An 18956-nucleotide genomic window follows, 5' to 3' on the forward strand; every position below is an offset into this window, starting at 1 on the left:
TAAATGGAGTGTTTTGAGAGTCCTCATAAAAGAGTGACATTCCAGCGAAGATTGCAGGAGCAGAGGGTTGAGAGATCTTGTGGCCACTGTAGAAAATACAATCTGGCATGTGGACCATGAATTTCAGAGGGCACAGTGAAATGATTTGTGGAACAGGAGCAGTGGGAGAGGGAGACAGTACAGAGGGTTACAGGGAATAAAAGCAGAAGAAAAAAGGTTAACTGTGAGCCCAGGTGAGAGATAAAAACAGGAATAAAGGGTTAAACAAGAGTATTTCCTGGGTGAATTCAAGACAGAGAATGTGCATTAGGGGATTGGAGGGTGAGTACCTGCAGCTCCTTATCAATAGAGGTAAGGAAATTTGGGATAGCTGGGTCATAGTCTCAGGTTGTAGGTCCTTTCCTGAAAATGATGGTAGAAGATTTGGGTGGAGGACTGGTCACAGATTCAGTATACTTATTGGAGGAGACAGAGCCTTATATTAGATGTTTGGACTTTGCCTTGATATCTGTTAATGGAATGCTATAAACCGAATGTTTGTGTCCATCCAATATTTGTATTTTGAATCCTAATGCCCAATGTGATGGTGTTTGGAGGTGAGGCTTTGGGGAGTGATTAGGTCATGAGGGTGGAGCTCTCATGAATGGGATTAGTGCCCTTATAAAAGAGGCCTAAGAGAGATGGCTGTCTGTGAACCAGGAAGCAGGCTCTCATCAGACACCAACTATGCTGGCACCAAGATCTGGCATTTCCCAGCATCCAGAACTGTGAGAAATAATTTTTTGTTTTTTATAATCCACCCAGTTTATATCATAACAGTAGTCTATATTATAACAATAATATTTTGTTATAGCAGCCTAAATGGACTAGGACAGGAGTAGAGATTTTTGGAGAAGCTGATGGTTACTCCCAGTGTGTGGGCCCTCTCTTGACTCTTGATGATGGGATAGAAAGTCTAGGTGATTTTTGTGGAGTTATCTGATTGGCCACACTTAGGTCGGGTGCCTAGCCCTATCCACAAAGGGGCCTGGAAAATAAAATATCTGATCCATATGATGGGAGGAAAAGTGTCAGTTCCACCTTATAATATAAACCCAGTTAATAAATGTAGATAGAAACAAGGGAATAAAAACTCACCATTTGGCAATCACCACAGTAATAATTGTTGCAGGAAGATGCACTGATTGACCACTGGAAAACTTGAGGAGAAACAGGATATTTACATAGACTCAAAGTATCTCTCCCAAGATATTTATCAATTGTAAAAGGGAAAAATAGTAACTGCAGTGGAGAATCCCAGCAGACATCACTTAAGCAAGTGTTCAAAGGTTGATATCACCAGTAGTAGGACATATTGAAAACATATACCCCCTGTTTCCAAGGTGTATTGAGGACAAAATATTATTTCTGCAGTGTTCTTGCCAAAAATTGCATAACTTCAATCTAATTGTTGGAAAACATCGGACAAACCATAAAATAACTGACCAGTACTCATCAAAATTGTCAGGGTCATGAAAAAATGGAAAGAATGAGGAACTGTCATAGATTGCAGGAGACTAAGGAGACATAACTAAATGCAATGTGATATCCAGAATAAGATCTTGAAACAAACAAAAAATGACATTAGAAGAAAAACTGATGAAATTATTAGAATAAAGTTTGTAGGTTAGTTTGGTAGTATTATACCAATGTTCATTTCCTTGCATTGATACTAATACTATAGTTATGTAAGTTGCTAACATAAGGAGAAGGTGAATTATCTGTACTATTCTTGCAACTTTTTTTTTTTTTTTTTTTTTTTTTTGCGGTACACGGGCCTCTCACTGTTGTGGCCTCTCCCATTGCAGAGCACAGGCTCCGGACGCGCAGGCTCAGCGGCCATGGCTCATGGGCCTAGCTGCTCCGCGGCATGTGGGATCTTCCCGGACCGGGGCATGAACCCGTGTCACCTGCATCGGCAGGTGGACTCTCAACCACTGCGCCACCAGGGAAACCTTATTCTTGCAACTTTTCTGTAAGTCTAAAGTTATTTACAAATAAAAAGTTGGAAAAAAGAAAATATGTAATTAAAAGACATGCCACAGTGTGAGAGAAAATAGTTCAACACATATAATGATTGAAAGACTCATATCCAGAGTGAATTGCGAGTCAATCACAAAAATAAATAAATAAATAAAAAACAACAGACAACCCCATAGAAAAATAGGCAAGAGACTTCAACACATACTTTACAAAAGAGGATGTCAAAAATTCCAGTGAACACGTAAAAAGGTGTTCAACTTCATGAATCACCAAAGCAATGTAAATTAATAACACGATGAATACAATATTAACCTACCAGAATTGCTAATGTTAAAGAGATAACACAGTCAAGTATGGGTCAGGACGCAGAGCTGCTGTGACTTTCATATACTCGTAGCTAGAATGAAAATAGGTACAAACACCTAAGAATGTTTTGGCATTCTCTACTAGAGTTACATATATATATATATATATATATATCTCCTTGGACCTAGCAATTTTACTTCTAGATATATATCCATTAGAAATGAGACAATGTGTTCACCAAAAGATATGTCATAGCCTACAAGTAAAATCTATTCAAAAGTTCATTAACAGTAGAATGGATAAAGTATGGTACTCATACAATGAAATATTATATAGCTGTGATAATGAATGAGAAGTGAAACAAATGAATGAATCTCACAAGCCTAAAATTGAGTAAGAGAAGCCAGACTCACAAAAACATTTACTATGATGTCATTCATATGAAAGTCAAAACAAGCGAACCTAATCTATGATTTTAAAACTTACAATAGTGATTTTATTTGGAGAGGAGAATGGGAGTGGTAATTGGAATGTGCAGGATGGGGATTTCTGGGAATTTGATAAGGTTCTATTTCTTGATCTGGGTAGTCTCATGGGTATGTTCAATTGGTGATCAATAATCAAGCTGTACTCTTAGAATTTTTGCACTTTGATGTATGTATGGTAGATTTCAATAAAAAAAATTTTTAACCTTTTTTCTTTGATAGAAAAAATTGTGTTATTTAGAAATGAGGATACGGTTATTTGCAGATATCCTCTCCCCCTTTTCATGCAGGATGGGATTATAAGCATTCTTTCCAATATCGATACACTTCTGTCTCTAATTTCTTATTTATGAGAAATTCTCTGTCTCTTTTATTTCCTTGGTTTATTGTTTTCTTTCGTATGTCTCAGGTTGATACTAATGTGGAGCACAGGGTCTTTTCTTTGATTTCTTTCCAAAACATTCCCAGAAAGCCAATGTAGGTCATAGACTTTTACTTATTTTAGGGGGCAAATAAGGCAAGGCAGGAGACTTATGCAGAAGATCATATGGTTTAAATATAAAGTTCTTAACCTTAAAAGTCATTGCCATTATCCTTATCCTTTCCTCCCCCTCCACAATCTCCTGCTGGAAAAGTTTAACTGCTTACGTCCTCTTCCTGGATTCCCATCCCCATCATGTTTCTTCTCTTCCCCAATCTAATGTTTGTTATTGGTGGGGTTTTTTTCCTTTCTATCTAGCTTATTGAAATCTCCCATATAATTTTCTTAAAAATCACTTTATTTCATGCATAAATTTTACTGGCAATATGCTGAAAGCTAATTTTCCGTATCAAAGATGTCTCATCAGATTAGCCAAGCCAAAATAGTCCTCCCCACTAGGATATGAGTTTGTTACTCTTCTCTAGGCAGAGTCCTGCTGTTGGTCCTTAAACTGATAATCATTCTTCACTTTTCTTGGTCCCTACACTCTATTTATTCACACTTATTTTCCTAACCATGTAGATCCTGGTGCACTGCCCACATTAATACTATATCTTTTTTTTCATTGAGATATAATTGACATATAACTTTATATTAGTTTCAAGTGTTGTTGTGCAACACTTTACCTTTCAATTTAAGAATAGAGGCAGCACAGGGCCATACAGCAGCTCAAAACAACAGAACTGGTTTACTGCTCTTTTGTGTCATTTTTCTCTGAGGACTAATTTATTTCTAGAAGATCTTGTCATCCTCTTATAATTTATTGTCAAACCAATACTTTCATGCATATTCATTTATTTTTTACCTTGCTACACAACCATTACATTTGTAGTTGCCTGATGGGTATTATTATTTGGAAGTCTGGTTATTACAACAATTTTATTATATCTAAAACCCAATTAATATATTCTGTCTATCCATGGTACTGGACCACAATATTGATTATGTCATGCTAACTGCAGAGGATGAACAGATAGTGGCAAGTGCATTGAATGCCCATTAAGACTGATGAATGGCATAGGAGAGAGAATAAACTCTCAAAAGTTTTAGAAGGCCTATCATATTGATGAAGTTTTAATGGGTCCAATGATCTGGGCTATTCTGAAATAACCTTTCTAAGGACACGTTGTTATTTATTGCAGCCCTCTTTATTAAGAAAGAAGCTCAGTTACTTTGCTGTACACCTGAAACTAGCACAATATTGTAAATCAACTATACTCCAATAAAATTAAAATTAAAACAACAAAAAAAGAAAGAAGCTCAATGCTTTGTGGGCCTTTGGATTCTAAAGCAATATATACTACTCTTGGGAATAATGCTCTGACTCACTTATTAGATGGTTCAGAAGGCTCCCAGTTTTGAGTGGTACCCAGAATAATGGAAAATTTTATACCAGATCCATACTCAGTGAGAGATGCCTGGCACTTAGGCCATTTGCCTCAAGAGCTTAGAGTGCTAGAGGTATCCATGGTGGTTAAGTGTGCAAGGTAGAATCTCTATCGAGCTCTACCAGAAAAGTCACAATTCAGACTTCCAGAATTCTAGAGCAAAGTCATGGCTGCTTTAGCAGAGAACTAAGTATCTGCTATTATAAAATAATTTCTCGTGTGCTCTTGTACTCTGTTAGACACTGAGAGTCTGACTTTGGAACTTCAGTGACAATGATCCATGAAAGAGCTGGTTGAAACCCTAGATGTAGCACAATCCCTTGAGATACCAGATTTCTGGTAGTATATCTGCTACATCAGATCCCTTTCATTCTGGAGGAAGAAGTGAGGTACCCCAGTCAGAACTGACACTTATAGTAGATATGGGTTTACTGTATGTATAACCCGTGTCTCAGCTAGTACCACCATCTGAGGAATTCCAAAATACCAATCCATTGTTATGGTATCCCATATAACAGTGACTCAGATGAAGGTACACGTTTTATGACACGAGACAAGTGACTCCAGACTATAAACTTTATCGCTTAGAAGCAGCTCAGCTGGTGCACCAGCAAGGTGGATAGCCATAGTCTGGGATGTGGTATATTTGCTTATCTGATACGTGATATTTGGTGTTGAGTTGTCAGAAAAATTGGGTCCAGGAACCAAAGACAGGTAGTACAGAACCCTCTCACCATTAGTGACTGTATTTTGGAATTTGAGTTTCCTATTTGTACTCTGCCAGATCTAAAGTTCCCAATGAGGAAACACTTACACCAGAAGACATAGTAAAGATTCCTCTGAACTTATAGCTCCAACTACCACTTGGTCATTTTGGGTTTTTCATGTCAGCAAAGGAAGGAATAACTTAAAGTAATTGACTCTAATTTTCCTGAAGATCTAGAGTTGCTGCTACATGATGGGAACTTGGGGAAGTCTGTCTAGACTACAGGGTATTTGAGGATGTCTTTTGGTGACTCTGTGCTTAGTGATAATGTAAATGGATATGTAGCAACCACAGCTTGAAAAGGGAAAGGCATGAAGAGCTCGGAGTCTTTGGGAAAGACAGTCTAGGTCACCACACTAGACAAGCAACCTAGACAAGCTGAGGCACAGGCAAAGGATGAAAGAATTCTAGAATGGGTAGTAGAGAGTGAGATGGTAAGTATCAATTTCAGTCTCAGCACCAATTGTAGCAGCAGGAAACACAACTTATTGCACTAAGCCTCTTAGTATTGAGTCTTTATAAATATTGCAAGTGGTCATGACCTAGAAAGGAACTCTGATGAACTTGACTTAATGGAATTAATTAATGCGGGACACAAGAAGATCTAAAAGGTGCAAAGTTGCAAAGACTACATCAGACACTTCTTGAGTACTGATTCATATCTTCTCTGCGGATTTCTACCAATTTTCTCAGGTGCTTCTTAACAACACTTGTGCCAAATATCCTTCACTACCTGCCCCAGGACACCTCTGATACTGCAACATGGGATTGCATGACCCACTTGGCCTTCATGAATGCACAAACCAGGACTGAGCCCACCAAAGGAGTGAGCCCACCATTGACTAATAAGGTAAATGGAGACAATTAATAAATATTTCTCTTGTTTTGTCCCCTGGTTTTTCAATCTGAGACATATTCCATGAAGTGCTTGAGAATTCTTGACAAGATGGTGCACCAGCCCCCACAGTAATGGCCAGTTCAATATGTACCTTTGGATTAGCTTTCCTTTCCTCCTGGTCTCACTCCACATGTCCTCCTTCTTTTCTCCCTGAGATCAACTATCTGCATGCAAAACTTTGTCTTAGAGTCTCATTTTTTAGAAATATAGGTCAAATAATTTAGAGAAGAGATCAAAGCTGATGAATGAAGTTGATCAAAATTTTATTTCACTTCACCCCAAAGAGATTGTAAGTAAGAAATTTTGTAGGCTTGGCTATCATGCATTTCTTATGTGAACCCCTAGATATGAAGCTAGAAACGTTCAGCTGCCAGAAAGAGATAGGGTCATTATTAGCTTCCAGTTTACTAAGAATACAGTGAAGTTCTAGTGGTCCACCTCAACCCAGTTTACTCCTCAGAGAACCCTCAAGAAATTGTTTTTGTAGTTGCATTACATAAGAAATTATATCTATAGCCAAAACTAAATTCTATGCTCACTTTATCAACATTATAAAACCATTTCTCCTGTGTTTGACAAGCATAATATCAATAAATCAATCTTAGTGTTTTAACATTAAAACCTTGTCTCTTTTTTTGTTGGGTCTGAAAGTGATAGCACATCATCTATAATGTACTCTGAACCAAGAATGCCCTCTTATAAAAGTCCTCAGTTTGTTTTTCCTCTGTAGAACAATATCCCTATAAACTGAAGAGACTCCATTGTTAAAACATGAAATCTGTCTTTGATAATTTTAGCTATACTAAGTAATAAAGTAACTTTGGTTCAAATGTAAAAGAAACCTCTCTACCCTCCTTTTATTTCTGTCTGTCTTGTTAAAGAAAGGTCTAAGAATTAATTTAGGAATTCATCAACTTTAAATAATGAAGGAGATGAGTGTTTAGGTACCAATAATTTCCAAATCTGTCTTGAATATGTCAGCATTTGATAAGAAGAAAGAATGATGAAGTTATTAATAATTCTGCTTTTCTCTTACCCCAAATTGTTTTAAGCCAAGGCAATATATCTGGATTTAAATGATGTTGGTCTAAGAGAAAGATAGTGCCTCAAGAATAATTGGAATATCCAGTGGAAAAATCTTTTTTTTTTGTCCAATAGAAAAATCTTGACTCTATAATCTCTCTACACCACACTTGAGCCTGTCCTTCAAAAAAAAAAAAAACTATCAAAGATCTCTCCTCACATTCCCATTCTTTCCCCCAGTCCCACTTAGAAAAGATGTGAAGAAATTGCTTCACTTAAAAATTCAATCTAGCCTAAATGTGATGAAGTCTGTTGTTATTTTTGTTTAGTCACAAAAATGTAAATCAAATTTTCACTTGGAAATGAAACTGATAATTTAAAATGGTAGACCAATATGAATTAGTCTGAAAGATTTTTAGATGAAAAGGAAAGAACTTTTGAAAGTATAGGAGGATGATAAACAGAAAATTACATCATTTATATGAAAGAAAAATGGTTTCTCTCTTATATGATTAATGTAAAAATTAAATGTGAAATTTGAATCCTAAGTCAACTGAGTAAGCTACCACATCTAGGCCAACTATATTTCTAGATAAAAAATCAAGATAATGATTTTTATATCAATTCTATGTGTGAGAGGTAGTCCAAAAGGGATTGATATTCCTAGAATATATTGATAGTTTACAGAGATTATAAAGAGCAATTTATATCCAAACTATCCCCAATAAATCTACACCATATGGTCAATGCATCTAAAAAAGAAAATTTAGACACCACTGGTAAATTTTTAAAACACACAAAAACCAGAAATTAAAATAATGAGCATATAAGACTAAATATTTGTTAACATCTTGCCATATTTAATAGATTTGTGAACATTATTCCCACACATATGCTGCACTTTTACTGCACACTTATTCAGTCATAAACAATACATATTTTTTATTTTTAAAGTGTTATGCAACTGACATCATACTGTATGTATTCTTTCTATAACTTCTTTCCTTTCAGTATTATGTTCTGGAGATTTTTTCATATTGAACGCTAGTTTTGATGGCTGAGAAGTTTCCATTGCATGTCTTTTTTAGTTTAGTTTAGCTTGTTTGTTTTTTATTTTAACAATCAGTGTTGGAATGAACATCCCAGTACATGTGTCTTTATGCACGTGTGCTAGAACAGCTGGGTTACAGGGTATACAACTTTAATTTTATTAGCTGTAGAGAGGCAGTGCCTCATACAGTAGGTATGTTGTTTGTGTGAGTTCAAGTCTTGACTCTGTCGTTTACTCTGTGTGTACCCTTACCATATTTGACTCTGTTTCTTGATCTCTAAAATCATGATAGTAGTAGTAACTGCCTATGACAGACTGCCTGTTGTACTCCAATATCCATTATCCCCTTTGTCCATAGAAGAGTTTCAGGTACCCAGATAAAGGCTACATTTCTTAGCATTCTTCCAGCTAGATGTGGACATGTGACTACATTCTGGTTAATGGGATGTGAGTGAAAGTGATGTACACTCCTGCGTGTGTTTGTGTGCCTTTCCCCACTTCCTGCTATCTAGAAATGGTGAGAGAGAGAGAATGGTATGTGTGTGTGTGTGTGTGAGAAAGAGAGAGAGAGAGAGAGGCCTTATTCCTAGAGATGGAATCTCTATCTTGAAATCTTGAACCTGGCAGAGTTGTCCTGTTAGCCATCTACTGCTGGGCTGTTATAAGGAGGATATATAGATGTCTTATTTAACCACTGGGTTTTTATTAGTCACTTTTTTACAGCAGTCCAGTTCAGACTCTAAAAATACATCATTTATGGCATTGTCATAGTAAATACAACAGTGCTTAGAACAGTGCTCAATGAGTATATCAATTATTTTGTTATCTTTCCAACAATTGCCGAATTGCTCTCTAAGGTGTTTCACTAATTTATAAATTTACCAGCAGTGCATAAGTCTTCACATATCATTGCATTTTTTATATTTCTGCAATTTGATGGATGTAAATTACTTTTTATTAATTCATATTTTCTTATTAAGATTTTTTAAAATGAAGAACAACAAACGTTTCGAAAAGTGCACAAATCATCAGTATATAGCTTAATGAGCATTTATAAAGTAGACTACATGTATTATCAGAATCAAGAATATCAGACCTCCTCTTTCCTCCTCTCAGTTACTACCACCATCCTCCTTAAAGGTAAACACTATCCTAAATTTTAATCACATAAATGTTATGGGCAAAATTGTAATCCCTCCAAAGAGTAATTAGGTTAAAAAGAGGTCATCGGGGTAGGCCTTAATCCAACATGACTGGTGTTCTTATAAGGAGAGGAGATTAGGACACAGATGGGTACAAAGGGAAGACAATGTGAAAATACAAGGAGCAGATGGTCTTCTACAAACCAAAAGAGAAAGGTCTCAAAAGAAACCAACTCTCCCAATCTTGAATTTCTAGCCTCCAGCACTGTGAGAAAATAAATGTCTGTTGTTTTAGATATCCAGTTTGCAGTGCTTCGTTATGGCAGCCCCCAAAAAAACTAGTACAGTAGATTAGTTTCATTCAGAATGATTTAGTAACAGAATCACTATCGGATTCAGAATCTTTTGTGTTAGATCTGTTCACTAAAGAAATTTTCTTGAGATTTACTGCATTGTTGAACATGGTGGTAGTTTGTCCATCTTGCTGGTCTATGGCATTCCATTATATGTGTGTAAAAATTTATTGCTCCATTTATGTTCATAAGCATTTGAGTCATTTCCAGTGTTTGGCTGCTATAAAGAGTGTTGCTTTGGGGCTTCCCTGGTGGCGCAGCGGTTGAGAGTCCGCCTGCTTTTGCAGGGGACACGGGTTCGTGCCCCTGTCCGGGAAGATCCCACATGCCGCGGAGCGGCTGGGCCCGTGAGCCATAGCCGCTGAGACTGCGCGTCCAGAGCCTGTGCTCCGCAACGGGAGAGGCCACAAAAGTGAGAGGCCCGTGTACCACACACACACACACACAAGTGTTGCTTTGAAGATTCTTGTACAACTTGTTCATATTGGTGAGCACATGTTCATTTTTCTAGGGTATTGATCTAGGAATGGAATTGTTGCATCATGGTAAGTGCATTTGTTCAATTCTAGTAGATTCAGCCAAAAACTTTTCTAAATTAGCTTCACCAATCTACACTCTCAACAGCAGTACATTCCAGTTGCTCCACGTTCTTTTGGCACGAGGTATTTTCTGTATTTTTTATTTTGGTTACTCTGATGTGTAATAATTTCATTGTGAATTTAATATGTATTTCCTTAACTACTAATGAGATTGAGCACTTGCTTTATGGACTAGCATATGGCCAATTTTATACTTGAAAAGAATGTGTATTCCAAGTTTGTGCAGTGTCCTCTATTATTTCAAGTCAGTTAAACTGGTTACTCATGCTGCTGAAATCTTCCATATCCCCATCAATCTTTGTAATAAAATGTCCCAATGATTGTGGATTTGTCAATTTCTTCTCTACATTCTGTCAGTTATTGATTTACGTATTTTGAGCCTTTATGAATTGTGATATATGCCTAGTAGATTGGATTTTTATCATTTTGAAATATTCCTCTTTATCTCTAATAGTGATTTTTGCAGTAAAGCCTACTTCTCCTAATATTAGTACAGTTATATAAATTTTATTTTGGCTAATATTTGCATATGTACCTTTTTAAATTCTTTTTAGAAAAAATTTACTTTCAACATCTCTACAGTCTTACATTTAAGATGCATCTTTTGTGTGTCATAAATGCCTGACTTAAAAAACATCCAGGGACTTCCCTGATGGCACAGTGGTTAAGAATCCGCCTGCCAGTGCAGGGGACATGGGTTCGAGCCCTGGTCTGAGAAGATCCCACATGCCACGGAGCAACTGAGCCCGTGCACCACAACTGCTGAGCCTGTGCTCTAGAGCCCGCATGCCACAGCTACTGAGCCCACATGCCACAACTATTGAAGCCTGTGCACCTAGAGCCTGTGTTCCACAACAAGAGAAGCCATTGCAATGAGAAGCCCGTGCACTACAAGGAAGAGTAGCCCCCACTCGCTGCAACTAGAGAAAGCCTGCGCGCAGCAACGGAGACCCAACGCAGCCATAAATAAATAAATAAATAAATAACAAAAAAACACATCCAATTCTACAAACTTTGTCTTTTAATCACAGTGTTCAGACTACTTACATTTAATTAAACAGCTGTTATATTTGGGTTTAAATCAACCATCTTATATTTATTTTCTACATGTTTTTCTTTTGCCCTTTCTTGTTTTCTTTTAGATTAATCAAGTATTTTTTATTATTCCATACTTACCCTCTATTACTTTGTTATTCATTATTATACTATTCTTTAGCTGATTAGCCTAAAGACTAAAACATGAATCCTTGATTTGTTACATTTTAATACAAACTGTTACTTTTACCACTTCCCCAGTAATGCATATATTCTTTTCCCATCTTTCATTGTTATGTATTTTACATCTTCAAATGTTTAAATCACACAATGTATTAGACAATATTTTAGACATTCATTCAGATGTATTCAAATATCCTTTTTTGTTCTTTATTTTTTCTGGCTTTTCTATGCAGGTTTTCTACCTAAAGAACTTAATAAAATTTTTATTATATATATATATATTTTTATTGTGAGTCTGCAGGTGACTAACCCTCAGTTTTTGTATATCTGAATATATACTTATTTTACCTTAAATTTTGATAGATATTTTTGCTGTGTATACAATTCTAGATTAGCAGGTAGTTTATTCCAGTATTTAAAAACTATTACTTTCTTCTAGTTTCTAATGTTTGTGTTGCATATTTAGCCATTAGTCTGTTTCTTGCTTTTTTGAGGGTAACATTTTCTCTCTGGATGCATCTGATATTTTCTCTGTATTTGTATTTGTATGTTTGAATCTTTGATGTGTCAGTAGTTTTACTGTGATGTGTATCTGTGTGGACTTGCTTTGTATTTATCTCTTTCGTGGTTCATAAAATTTATTGAGTCTGTAGCTTGATATTTTCTACACATTTATGGAAATTCTTAGTCATATTCTTCAAATATTGTTTTGTCCCACTTTATCTCTTCTCTCCTTTTATACATATTATATATTTATTACATGCTAAACTTTTTATCATGTCCAGTATGTTTCTTGTAATATATTCTATACTTTTCCTCTTTTTTTGTCACTGTGTTTCATTCAAGCTATTACCTGCCAGCCTATCTTCCAGTGCACTAATTCTCTCGTTAACAGTGCCCAGCCTTCTGTTAAACCAATCCACTGAGTTCTTAATTTGGGTTTTTATATTTTTCCAAGCTAGAATTTTTATTTGATTCTTTGCTCTGGACTCTAGTTCTCTGCTGAAAGTCTCTATCTTGTCCTGTACTTTTTTTTTTTGATCATATTAACCGTAATTATTTTTAATTCTGTGTCTGATAACTCTAATATTTGGATCTCCTATGGATCTGTTTTTATTTTACCAAATTTTTTCCTTTTTGTTCTAAGTAATTTGATTCTGTTTCTGGTGTGACTGGTTGTTTTAAATGGATGTTGTCATTGTATATGAAAATGTTTAAAGATAATTTGACACTCATGATAATATTACTTTCCTACAGAGAGTACTAAATTTTGCTTCTGGTAGACAGATAATTAGAATAGAAGGAGGTCATCCTAATCTATTTTGGGTTGAACTAATTCCAGATATTTTTCGCTAATAGTCTATTTCCAGTTTCCTTAGTCCAAAGCGTAGCCTTTCTGGAGTTTCAGCTGAGTGTCTGGGGCATTTTACCATGATCATCTATGGTAAGCCCTGTATTTCAGTTTTTGTCTCCCCAGCCTTTGTGACTGTTGGGAAATCTGAAGTTTCTTAATCTCTTAGATACCATTTTTGTTTGGCTTTTGGCATCTTGGCTGAAAGTTACAGATTGGCAAATATTGACAAATATTTCAACGGGGCAGGCAACGGTGAATATTACTTCTCTTTTATTCCTTTCTCTTTGGAATTTTGGCTTCTCAAGTCCTAACTATTTTGATTGCTCTCTGAAGTCTTAAAACAGATTTTTAAATTTTTCCAGACTTTTTTTGCTGTTTTATATTAAAAGATTTAGTCTTATGCAAGTTAGGCCGCTATAGCCAGATGCACACACCCTCTGACTGTTATTTTAATTTGCATATCCATTTATTATAGTGGGCTTGGGGAGGTCTTTATATATTTACTGATCATTGTGTTTTCTTCTCTGTGAATCCTTTGTCCACTTTTTATTAGGTTGTTTTTTGGTTGCTAACACATGAAGAACTCCAGATACTATTTGGGGGAAAGGAGGCTATAATATGTCTACAAATATCTTCCTCTAGTCTGTGACTTGTCTCAATTTTTTTATGTTACCTTTTGTCACACAGAAATTTTCAGTGCTAATAGATAAATTTCAAACATTTTTTCCTTTATAGTTTGTGGGTTTTGTGTCTGGTTTAATAAATTTTTCTGAGTCCTGATGTTATAAAGATATCCTCTTAGGCTTTCTCCTAAAAGTTTTTCAGTTTTATTTTCATATTGAGGCCTTTAATTTACCAGGCATTTACTTTTCTGTGTTGTATTATGTAGGAATAGCCACATGTTCTAGCACCATGTATCAAATGCCAACCACTTCCTAACTGTCTGGTAATGTCACTGTCAGTGTTTTTTGTAAGATTAATTTTAGTATTTTTAATGTATTAATGTCATTAATTTCTTTTTTATGTTCACATAACTACTTAAGGACAGTAATCACATCTTATGGCTCTTTGACTCTCCCAAACTTTTTAACTTTTATAAAAATTAAGTACAGTGAAACATTGTTAATAGATATATTGATCTAAACTGATTCATGCTATATGTTGATAAACAACATAGCACTTTTTACTTAGCACAAAATGTACACAGATGATTTCTGTTGGATATTGCAACATGTGCAACAAAATATTTACTTGTGGTGACTCTAAAATAGAGCTCTAGAAAAATATCATTACTAGCTGAGATTTATTGGTTGCTGATTATGTGCTTGGAAATGTTCTAAAAACTATGTTAACTCTATATGTGTTAACTATGTTAACTCTATAGCTTTATATATTTAACTCATTTCTAAGAAGACTGTGACTTAGGAACTACTATTATCAGCATTTTTCAGATGAGAAAACTGAAGCACACTGTAGCAAATTTTTACTCAAATTTATAAAGATAGGCAATGCAGAATCATTTTATTTAATCCACTTCATTTTAACTTGAAAAATAAATGAAATATTGCTATTTTATAACTTTCAGGTAAACAATAAATTGTGAAAATATTTCTAAATAAATATATATATTTTTCTGTGATATATGTCCACATTTATATTTCATTTTATGAATACAGTTATAATCATCAATAATAATTTATTGGAAAAGTACCAGTTTGTGGCATTGTACAAGGTGTTAAAATTAACTGTAATTTTCTTGAATCTACACAAAATGTTTGGTATGTTTGACTTTCACTGCTCTTTACTTGATAATGGCTGCATTTCAAGGGATAATGCACTTTATGTGCTGCTCCGGTAGTTAAAAACACATTTCACGTAAATGGAGTAAAGAACATTTAATGAACTAAGCTCTATGCATGTGAAAGCCAACAGCAATATTAGAAATGGTGTTTATTTTATAGCTCAGAAACTGTATTTTAAATGCTAGTATATGTTTATATGACAGTTCTATTAAATATAAAAGAGTCCCATTACAAGGGAAGTCCTTTACATAGACTTTTTATGTGGTCTAAATAGCATATCCAGCCCTGCAACTCCTCATGTGAGACATTTGTAGAACCTTATTTATGTTAAAGCCATAACAAACTAGCAACTAGAAAACTATATTGGGCACAAACGGCTAATAAAAAGAGATTGTTGAAAATACTTCTTAATAGCAACTTAGGAAGAATCCTGATGAAACAAAGTCAAGGCTCAGTGTCTCTGGAAGCCTGCCACCCCAGTAATCACAGACCACAGGTACTCCCCCTTTTCCATCTTCATTGCTTTCTTGGCTGGAAATTAAACAGCCAATGAACTTTAAGATTGGTATTTGCCCTACTTTTCATCTGAGTGCCTACTGAGCCAGAGGTGTTCTGGAAAAAATCCTAGGATCATTCTTCCTCCCTGTGCTGATTATTTACTAGATGATTCCTCTGAGAAGTAGGGCAGATACTCCAAAACTGGTCAAAGGGGGAAGAATGCCAGCCTGTGTACACACATGAATCTGCATATGTGTGCAAATGTGTGCCCATGTTTTATATATGTAAGGCCCGGACACTTGAAATCTGGATCACTTCTCAGCTGAACTGCTGTGTTTAGACAAGCTAGCTAAAATGAACAGGTCAAACCCTTTATTTATAGAGTAAAAACTATTTGATCTGGGGTAGATATCAGCTCTACAGTCAAACATGTGGGCCAAAGTCATTTTTATTGCTACTTTGTGCAGAATTCTGAAATGGTTCCTGTGGTCCTCCATGTGAGCAAAGGAAAAGTTCCCACAGAAAAGTGGGCCAATCAAGTGTGAAATGCTGCTTGGATCACTAAAATGCCAGTATGTGTTTATATAATTGAAAGTGTAAAGCAATGGAAGGAGAATGACTTTAATTTCTGAACTGCAGGAATCTCCTCATGAATTTTGCTCACCCAGGCCCTGGAGGTACACTGCTTGTGCAGTAGCTGAGGCAGGCACCAAAGCAACGCTCTCTCTATGAAATATAGAGAGATGCTGTACTCTGGAATATAGTTTGAAAACTACTCACCTATTGTAGTTATCTATGCCATAGGATGAGTTGTTCAAAAACCATCAATTTTTGGAGTCGGCTGCCTCCTTCAAGGTCAGTGACATTTGTCTCTCACCCAGTGAGGAAATTTGTTCCCCAACACCCCTGATGGAGGGCCTCCAGTCTGTTTCTGAACTCACAGTGTTGGGAAGCTCAAGACCTCAAAATCTGTCCAGATTTACTTGTAAGGAAATTTTTTTACAAGACATTTCCCAGCCCATGTGTACTTAATTTATGTAATCATGTCACTTAAATGAAAATGGCCACCCAAGAACAGCTGGCTTATCTTAGAAGTTTCCCACTGCCATTCTTGGAATTTCCCTTTGTGATAGGGAAAAATTATACATATATACATGCATATATATATATTGAATATATATATAGCTCTATATATCTCACATATATAAAAATGTATTTTTAGCCTGTGTCATCCTGCTTAGCTTCTGAGCCTTTGTTGTGCTGAGTGGAGGAATGTGCCTTAAAGAGAATATCTTGAAGTTATTCTAGGGCCCTAAATAAAGTATGTTTGGACTTGGAATATGAGTCAAGTTAAAGAAATTAAAGTGCTTTCTGATTTTCTTTTTCTCCACTCACATTTTCATTCTCTTTTAATAAAGTTGATTCTTCCTATTTGCAGACTGTTCTCCTTGATAGGGCTCTTCTAATAATACAGCTTCTGGATATGGTATAACAAGATATTGATATATGAATAACATCAATTTGTATGTGTCCCGTTTTTTCTAAATTTTATTTCTGATTAAGTGTACTAGCACTATAACTTTGGAGGGAAATATTAGGACTTTTGAAGGTTTTAAGATATCTGATTCTACTGGAATATTTAAAACAACTTTGAAAACAAAAAATAAAGTTAGAGGACTAACACTATATGTTATTAAGACTTATTATAAAGTTATAGAAATTAAAACAGTGTGGCATTGGTAATAAGACAGAGAAATAAAAGAGTAAAATAAAATAGTTTACAAAATGACCTACACATAATAGACAACTGATTTTCAACACAAGTTCAAAGGTAATTCAATGGTGAAAAAATAGTCTTTTCAACAAAAGTGCTTAGAAATTGGATATCCATATGGAAAAAAATGGATGAATAAACAAAAATTTGATTCATAAATCACATTATATGCACAGGTTAACTCAAAAATAGGTTACAAACCAAATGTAAGATGTAAGACTATACATCTTCTAGAAGAAAACATAGGAGAAAACCTTTATGATCTTGGGTTAGGTAAAGATTTCTTAGATGCAACACCAAAAGCATAACTCATAAAAGAACAAATTAATAAATGAACTTAATAAAAATTGTTCTTTGAAAACCCAAGACTAGGAGAAAATCTTTGCCAAGTACCACTCTGATAAAAAACTAGTATCTCGCACATGCAAAAAACTCTCATAACTCAACAATATGTAAACAAATAATCCATTTTTTAAAAAAGTAGGCAACAGTTTTGAACAGACACTTCATCTAAGAAGATATAAGAATGGCAAATAAGCACAAGAAAAGATGTTCAATATTATTAGAGAAATGCAAATTAAAGCTACAATGCAATAGGGCAGAGGTTCTTTGCAGAAAATCACTGTGGCTTCCTGTTTCAGTACTCCTTCTATGGAAACTAGCTAGCCTGCCACTTAGGGCCAGCCCTCTGACACTTCCTCATAGATCCCACAGACCACCTCCAGGAGCCCACTGCCTGCCGTGGTGGCCAGTTCCCCCTTGCAGGTTTACCAGAATGACTGCCAGGACTCAGAGGTCACCATCAACTGCCAGATCAAGCAGGAGCTCTGCATCTCCTATATCTACCTGTCCATGCACCTCTTACTACTTTGACTGTGATGACGTGGCTTTAAAGAACTTTGCCAAATGTTTTCTTTACCAATCTCATAAGGAGAGAGAACATGCTGGAAACTGATGAAGCTACAAGAACCAAGTAGATACCCAAAACTCCCATCAGGATATCAAGAAACCAAACTGAGACCACTGGGAGAGTGAGTTGAACGCAATGGAGTGTATGTTACACTTGAAAAATAAGTGTGAGTCAGTCAGTACTGGAACTGCACAGACTGGCATTAACAAAACAGACCTACTTGTGTGATTTCATTGAGACATATGACCTGAATGAGCAGGTGAAATCCATTAAAGAACTGGGTGACCGCTGTAATCAACTTGCATAAGATGGGGGCCCTGGAACCTGGCACTACAGAGCCTGTCTTTGATAAGCACACCCTGGAAGACAGTGACCCTGAGGGCTAAGCCTTAAGTTGGCTTCTCCATAGCCATGGGGTGACCTCTTTGGTCACCAAGGTAGTGCATGCATTTGGGTTTACCTTTACCTTTTCTATAAGTTGCACCAAAACACCAACTTAAGTTCTTCCATTTGTAGTATTCTTTCAAATAAAATAATTAGGTACAGCACCCCCCCAAAAAAAAACTACAACGAAATAACACTGCATTGCATACTTATTAAATGGCTAAAATTTTCAAAGCTGACCATACTAAGTGTTGATGAGGAAGTGGAACTCTTACTGGTAGAGATGTAAAATGGTAAAACAGCTTTGGAAAATAGGCAATTTCTTAAAATGTTAAGCATACACCGATCATCTGGCCTAGCACTTCCACTAGATCCTCCCTAAGAGAAATGAAAGCACACATCCATATAGAGACTTGTACACAAATGCTCATAGGAACTTTATTTATAATAGCCAAAAATTGAAAAGAATTCAAATTTCCATTAATAGGTATGTATAAACTAA

General features: G+C 35.7%; 1 pseudogene across 1 annotated transcript; it reads left to right on the top strand.

Moving 5' to 3' along the window:
• The first annotated feature begins 680 nt into the window (after nt 1-680).
• Nucleotides 681-18456, top strand: LOC309972298 (ferritin heavy chain-like; annotated as a pseudogene). Its single transcript has 2 exons — nt 681-767; nt 17866-18456. The product of its transcript is annotated as a ferritin heavy chain-like (transcript).
• The last annotated feature ends 500 nt before the right edge of the window (nt 18457-18956 follow it).

This window comes from Leucopleurus acutus, assembly GCF_964270905.1.
Source record: "Leucopleurus acutus genome assembly, chromosome: 15".
NCBI classification, from domain to species: domain Eukaryota; kingdom Metazoa; phylum Chordata; class Mammalia; order Artiodactyla; family Delphinidae; genus Leucopleurus; species Leucopleurus acutus.